Below are 8,231 nucleotides of genomic sequence, written 5' to 3'. Positions count from 1 at the left end.
AAGGAGTCACAGCTGAGTGAAAAGTTCATGCAGGAGGCAGGCTCAACGCTCACGTGGCTCCATGAAGCAACTCCCTGCAGCTGGGTCAGGGGCCTACACACTGTTCCAGTGACAACTTGACCTGTCGTGCCTGTCGATTCTGGGTCCCGCCATAACGAGGGCTCCAGCCTGCAGCGGTCTCAAAGAAATGTGCTTCAATGCTGCCTAGGTTGGCGGATGATTGACATGCATCGACCTCCCCTCGCTGCTGCCACGCCAAGTGAGGCTCCGCCACAGCGTCTTGGGTATCCTCAGTGGATGGGGGAATGGAGACCCAAGATTTTCCTTGTTGGGTGCTAGACTCTGGGAGAAAAGCCCTGTCTGGGCCCCTTCAGTGGATTTCCGTGAGAGAAGGAGGGGGAGGACGGCACCGAAAAATCTGGAGCACCTACTGTGTGCTAAACCCTGAAGCATGTACCTAATTTATATTACTTTAATTAATACAACCATTCTTGATGGTAGGCTTTATTCAGCTTGGCTTTACACCTGAGGAAACTGAGTCCTGGGGACACGAAGTCTTGTTTCCCGCCCCCATAATTGGTACTTGACACAGCGGAGATGAATTCAGTGTCTGTCTCTGAAGCTGGCCCTCTGTCCACTCACCATGCCTCCATTTCCTGGGAGGGGCAGACTGTGCCCCATGCTGCCCGAGGATTCAGAGACAAACGGGGCAAAGCACCTGCCCGAGCGCATCCACGCCAGTCCAGGAAATCCAGCACCCGAATAGCGTGCTACGGCTGCTCACTGAATAATTGCCATCGTCTTGGAGTCCAACGTTCTCACCCCCGAGGCAAGATGTACAGAAGTCAAGTCAAATGCAAACTTTAAAACCCAGGATGGACAGCTGGGGAGCGTCGGCGGCCTTTCTAGAAAAGTATTGATGCCATCCTTTTACTCAAGTCCCTTGCTTGTCTGGTTCCTCCACAGCTTTGTGGTTTCGGGGTGGCCCTGACCATCCACGTTCCCACGGCACCTTCCGAGGGCGCGCGCAGCTCCCAGAGATCCATGCGCACTTGTTTATAAGATCGGGAACTAAACTCCGAGTAAAGGACAACCTGACACTGGTCTCTGTGGGCGAGAGAGCCGTAGCCCAGTGGAGCAGCAGATGATGAGGACAGAGCGCTCTGCTAGGAAGTCTGGTCTGGTGGCCATTTCCAATCTGCAAGTGACTAAAAACTGGAAGAGTAGTTAGTAGGCACATCTCAGGAGGAAGAAGTAAGCAGAAATGGTGCAAGACTGTATTTTTTTTAAATATCAAACGATGGGCATTTCACAGCAAAATGAGGTACGTCTTTAGATGGTTTGTATCCAGTGGGAGGGGCCTTGGGAGAAGAAGGAAACTGAACTAAAAACACTTCCCATTACAGGCTCGCCATTGGCTCTTTACATTCTATCTCATTTGACAACCATCGCAAAACGTAAACGAGCGTATATCTCTGCTTAATGGGGAGCTGAGATTTGGAGCAACCTCTGATAATTCCTCAGTTGATGTTTTTTTCCCTCGGGCTCATGCCACCTTTCTTAATCAAGATAAAGGGAGAGAAGGAAGAGCTGAACTGTGGAAATGGGAAAAAAATTAGAGCGTATATCAGTTTGGAAATGCGGTCGCTGACTCAGAGTGATATAGAGGGACGGCTAACAATCAAATTAAATGCATTTCTAGACAAGCAAGCCATATTCTGAAGCAGCGTGTATGATATATTTATTTTCCATTTCCTCTCTGTGGCTCGAGAGTCAAAGCATGCAGTCATTAAAAATCTTTCCTGTGTTTGCCTTTGTTGGTGAAACGAGAGTGTGCCGGGCCTGGAAGGAGGATGTTCTAATTAGCAGGCCTGAGTATTTACACTTGATGCAAATGATGATATGAGAATCAGGCCAGGCCTTCATCTGTATGCAAAGGACTGGTATATGTTTGCTCTGCAAATGAACCAAAGCCCTCTCTGCCACGAGCTGGGGTTATGTGAGAGGACAGTGACTTCACACAAAGCCACAGTTCCCCTAAGGTGGCTCGTCACATGTCCAGCTGATGGCAGCTGAGCATTGCACGCAGAGGGACATGGGAATGTCAACATTAGTGAGGAACCTGCCCAGCCATCAGGAGGATGCCAGAGAATGTCAGGACTCGGGGGCCGACCGACTCTCTGGCTTTTGCTAGTGTGGGGAGAAGGCGAGTCAAACAGTCATTTCTCCTCCTAAGTTGGTCTATTGAGTACGAGGTAATAAATAGCAAGGAAGAAGTGCCTTTTGCAATTCAGATATTTCCCAAGCTTTCTGAGGGCTCCCCCGTGCCCTTGGCCCTGGTCTGTCTGGGCCAGGTCCTGCCCCCGCCCCCAAGGCTGCCGTCACCCTGCAGAAATGCATGGCTGTGGCCACGGGCTTCTGCTACCATTCTTGTTCAGCCGCGACTCGTGCACCCAGGCAGGACCAATGCCCGTCATCTGGAGTTTTACAGCTCACAGCCGCCTGGTTCGCCTCAGCACCACAGGAGACTGAGATAATGCAGTGACATCTGGCCTCAAGGCGGCCAGGGATCCACAGGATGGAGTCACTGTTTGGGGGTGTTCCAGCTGCGGCTAATGGAGCCCAGATGACGTGAAGCATGAAGTGATAAACAATAGTGCCCCCAACGACTTCGAGCCGCGGCTGCTCGGTTGATGTTTCATGACGTCAGAGGAAGTATCCTGGGGTCCACATGGGCAGGTTCTGAGGACAAGCCGGTGCTTCCCTGCAAAGAAAGATGGAAAATGTCTCTCCCCCGGCTCGAGGGCACAGCGTGCCTGGTCCTACCAAGGAAATGCAAGCTTTGCTGTAGGCAGAGAGGGCTGCTGCCGTGCCCCAGACGCAGGCAGCAAAGGGCAGAGCGAGGCATGGACAACCCCCCGCACACACGCTGCCTTAGAGCAGACGCTGAAGCAAAATGAAGACCCAGGAGGTTCCTGCAGCCAGAAACCTGAGCTTCTCTGCAGACGAGACCGCACCCAGTGAGAGCGGGGGCCCTCTCCACCAAGCAGGGAGATCGCTCACACCCCAGCCGCAAGGGTTTGGGGTTCTCACCCATCGTCACACAGGGGAGCGGGAGAGCGTGACCCCGCCCCCCTTTGTGTAGCGGTCCATACCACACCTAAGTGTGCCTGCGGTTAACCGTGTCTAATCGGCCTCACGCCGTTCGCGCTTCTCCATTAAAATTCTAGTTTAAAAATAAGGAGAAGAACTGAAACATCAGCAGAAATCCCCCTGAAGAGTGTTATTTGCAGCTGCCTGAGCTGGATGCCTCCTTACTGATGCTGAGAGGCACAGGTGCTCACGACCTGCAGCGGTGGCTCTGCAGCTGCCCCCGGGGCACACCCCTGCCACCCAGGGCTACAGAAGACGAGGCAAGGTCTGGGGCCGGCGGGTGGCCCTGCCCAGCACCCGTGTCACAGAGTCTGTGCTGATTGGCTTCCATGGAGCTCTCAGGTGTCCAAGTAGGCACAGCGGTCAGAATGTACATTCCTGAGGGGATACCGAACAGTTTGGGAAATGCTGATTTGTTTTTCAGTTGAAGGAACAATGAGAGGAAGAGAAAGAGAAAAAAAAAGAGACACAGCGCCCTAGTAGCACAGGCTATATTGTGTTATTGTTATGGTTTACACGAATGAGCTGATGATGTCTGGGTGTCAGTGCTGCCCTGTGGGGTATCTGCCCTATCATATGCCCGAGCTCCTTGCCTGCCCGCTGCTCAGGCGACCTAGGAGTGCGGTGTCGGCCCCTTTAACGGAATGAGATCTGCCCTCCTTCACCCCTTCCTCATTATTCTGGCCCTAGGACCGGACGCCAGAAGCCACGTGTTGCCAGTAGCTGACATAGTCTGTGAGCTGTGGACCCGGGGGGTGGGAAACGTGGCGTGAACACAGAGCCCTGAGTCAGACGTCCCAGTCTTCCAGGTCTTCCTGTGTGAGCAGCCAGCTGCCTCGCCTTTAACGTGGGAATAATGGCAGTCTGCCGGAGGTGTGTATGGGTTAGAGGGCACAGGCACGAACAGGCCGAGAGCCCCTAATGCATCCTGACCCTTCACACCCATCGACACTCAAAACACGTCCTCCCCACCCCCTGTAATGAGGAGCATCGCTATAACTCATCTGTGTGCGACCAGCCCCGGTCAGCACGCCCACTGGCCCTGTCCGCAGCCCCGCTGGGCAGGGGGCAGGGGAGTCCGTTCACGGCCCCTTCCTGGAGAATCGGGACATTGGCGTGCATTTGGAATGAAGTTAGCCGGAGGGGCCCAGCCGACACCGAGGAGCTGGGCCCTCGCCGGTGCTCTTTGCAGCAGGGGTCACGCAGGAGACAGAGCCTCCTGGGGCAGCGTGACCTGAGCCGGGTCACTGTCTTCAGGCTTGGACCGGACTGTCGGGTGTTCAGAGATGCCTACTCTGTTCTCCTACGGTAAAGGACCCTCCCTTCTCGGGGACTCCCTATCAAACCATACAAAGTCATTTCTCAAAGTACTCATCACTCTGTGGCCTCCTCTCTCTTCGTTAACCTTTATACTTCCTCGGTGTCAGTCTTCTCTCACAAGAATGTAAAATCTATGAAGGTGCCAGGGAGCCCGAAGCCTGGCACTCTGCAGGTATTTAAAAAAATGTGTGTTTTATCATTGAAACAGAAGGTAACTAATATTATTTAAGATGGCACCATTATTGGTTGTTTTTTTTAATTGAAAACATTGGAAAGCCTCTTAATGAGCCCAGAATCTCACTGGGTGTTTCCCAGTGGAACGGCTGTGACAGCCTCAGCCAGAAGCAGGAAGGCTCAGTAAGGTGCCAGTACCGGGCACAGCGCGGTCAGTCCCCAGCCGGCCACCTCCAGTTCTCTGACCCAGCCCCTCTGCACGCGCCTCCTCTGCAGGCAGGGGAAGGCAGCGGTGCCTTCCCCCAGGGCGCGGGGAACCCGGGATGCAGGAGTGGGTGTGAACGCCCCCCCACACCTCCCGTGTGCGCTTGAGTTCGCTTAAGGAGAGTCCCAGGAGGGGCTACCGAGTGGAAGGTGGGGTGTTCCCACTACTGAGGCCCCAGTCCTTCCACGAGGGACTCCTCTTCCTTCCACAAAGGAAGAGGAAAGAAAATGACTGCCCCCCCACCCCACCCCAACTGTGAAGTCATAAACGATTGAGATACTCGGGGCTGTTTTTGCGTTGCCCTTGACAGAGACCATGAACCCCAGCCCCTCAGGTACGTCGGGACACCTCTCGGAGCCCTGAGCCAGCCCAGGTCAGAGCCCAGATCCCACCGCCAGCCTCAGGACAGATTGCCATCCTCTTAGAACAGTTCTAACAGGACAGAGCAAGGGGATGAGCTAAGACTTGGAATTTGGGGAAATCGTCCTTCGCATGGAGAAGACAAAAATCTAATCCTATCCGGGGCAGAAGAGATCCCCAAGGAGAAAATAAAAACCAAGGGTCAGGCACCAAACAGGAATAGGATCAGAGAAGCTAGACTGGGAAAATAAGAGAGGGGAAGAGCATAGGAGAGGGAGGGGAGGGAGAGGGGAGGGGGAGAGAGCACACAGTCAGGCATGCGATTCCTCTCTCCCTATTGGTAGGAGCCTGGGGCACAGGTGACCCCTGAGTTAAAGGAACAGAGTCCGGGCAATTGTCACACACGGGGTGTGCTTGCCTCAGAGCCGACTGAATACAGAAAGTAAACAGACGATGTAGTGAGTCAGTCCACTGCTCCCTGCGACTCCGGTGTGAAGACTTCATGGTCAGCAGCTGGGCAGCAGACTTCCCGTGGCGAGTCCTGATGTGGTGTAGTTTCAGTATCCTCAAAAGGTCCTTAGAGCCGCCACGCCAGGTTGATCTTTCACCTGTGCCACGTGGCCCTCAAATATAAATATGCAGGGCAAGTAATTCGTACTGCAGTGTTTTTCTGTGAAGGTAATACATTGTGAAGACAGTCTGGCCTCCACCCGGCTGCCTTGTGACACAGGAAAGGTTACCACTGCTTCGCATTGTCTTTGCCACCCAAGGAAGGCCCCCCGAGGAATGTAAGCTGCCCGGGTGCAAAATAACGATCATTTTCAAAATCACCCGTTCAGAGCCAGGCAATTTCTACTGTCTCTAGTGTATTTCAGGTTTCACTGATCTCTGAGTGGATATAAAGTCCTCTTCCCCTGAACATTAAAAAAATGTTATTTGTATAAGTCATGGCCTATTTTCTAGAAAATTCCCCCCATTTTCAGAGTTCCTTATCCCGGTATGTGTGTGGGTCCCAGAGAGATCATCACGCAGCCAGCGCAAGGATGCCACCTGCTTGTCGGATGCTCCGGACTGGAGAATGAGGAGGCTCAGGGCAGCCCCTTGAGCATCTGCTCAGCTGGCAGTGGCACCACTAGCTCTACAGTCTCTGCTGAGAGAGTCCTGCCCAACAGGAAAAAAAAACGATAAAATACAAACTGAGTTAAAGTGTGTCATGCCCTGAGTCTCTAGCTCTGGGGTTTCTCTCCCTGCCCCTTCTGCCTCTGGCATCATGAAGCCCCAAGCTCCCCCTTTCTGCTGATGGACAGTGTCCATAAGCCCTAAATACTCCCTGTTCCTAAGGCTCCTCAAGGTGATGGAGAGGTGTGCCCTCTTACCACAGTACACATGGTCACGGTCAGACGTGCCCGCACCCCGAGCTGCCGCAGCCCAAGTGGCACCATCCTTGCAGTTCACTCCAAGACAGCTGGACCTACATGTGCTTTCCAACCCTCAGACAGATGCCGGTTCTCCTTCCTGGAGATTTAGGTCTTTTTTTAAAGATTTTATTTATCTATTTTTAGAGAGGGAAAGGAGGGAGAAAGAGAGGGAGAGAGAGAAACATCAATGTGCAGTTGCTGGGGGTCGTGGCCTGCAACCCAGGCATGTGCCCTGACTGGGAATCGAACCTGTGACACTTTGGTTCACAGCCTGCGCTCAATCCACTGAGCTACGCCAGCCAGGGTGAGATTTAAGTTTTACACAGAACTCATCCAGTCCCGCACACTCACTTTCCGCCTCCGAACCTCAGAGATCAAGGTCTGGACTCCTCTCACTCTCGGAGGTGTCTCGGCCCCTGGCTAAATGGGCCAATGAAATTAATTATCTGAAGGAAGACGAGACCACCATTTCACTTGAGTCCTCCAACAGAGTCCAAGTTCCATGCTTCATGTGCCATCAAAGTGGACTTTTAAGGTAGCGTGTCTTTAATTCTCAAAAACCATCTCTGAAGGAAGTTTTCATCCTTGTCTTACCTATGATCAAATGCTCCATAATTATACAGGTAGGAAGTGTCAAAACTGGCATCCACAGCCTGGGCTATCTGATTCACAGTGTATGCTTAATGTGGAATTCCCTGTAAACTCTCCCATGGTCATCCATTGTACGGGATGGACTATGAAACTCTGAAAGATAAAATCCGGACCTGTACCTCCTGTGTGTCCCAGCACAGAGACCTAGCACATGACTGACTGTGTCACTGGTGCCCCCCAAAGAGTAATTTTAGCTTGAATTGAATTGAATCACATTGGATTGAGGAGTATTCAAGTCATGCCCTTCATTGAGGAGACTATTAAGAGCCTTGACCCCTGTGCACACCACATTTAGCTGTAATTGCTATCACGTGACCACGGAGCTGGAGGAACTGTCACTGAGGATGACAATGAGCATGCCCCCGGAAGCTGTCCATCTCTCCTCTCACGGTTTCCCAAGACCATAAAAGGGAGTGGAACAAGGCATGGATTTGGAGTCTGAGACACTGGGCTGAAAATCCTCTCTCCGTCGTACAGAACTGTCTAAACACTGGCGAGTTGCATACTGTGTCTGAGCCTCTGTCTTTGCATCTACAAAAACGGTCATCGCATCACCACTGACAAGGTCACTGTGCAGCCTTAATGTCTACACTTTGCCTGACCTGGAGTGGAAGCCCTCCAACTGTAGTACCTCTCAGCTTGTCTCTCTTCTGTCCTACGCTGAGCATGACGTGGGCTCTGTGTACGAATGGAAGTGTCAAAGCCAAACTTGGACTGGCTGGATTACAACTAGGACTTTTTCCTTTGTTCTCGTGCAGGCACTTCTGCGGAGGGGAGTGCAAGGATCTAGCAAGAGCCAAAATGTCTGGCTGGCGTTTGGTGCATAGTGGTTGCTGCCACCGTGACATAGACGATCCCCAAACCTCAGATGGGAAAAGCCCAGGACATGC

Source organism: Phyllostomus discolor, chromosome 6, assembly GCF_004126475.2.
Source record: "Phyllostomus discolor isolate MPI-MPIP mPhyDis1 chromosome 6, mPhyDis1.pri.v3, whole genome shotgun sequence".
NCBI lineage: Eukaryota > Metazoa > Chordata > Mammalia > Chiroptera > Phyllostomidae > Phyllostomus > Phyllostomus discolor.
This window is presented reverse-complemented; position numbering follows the sequence as displayed.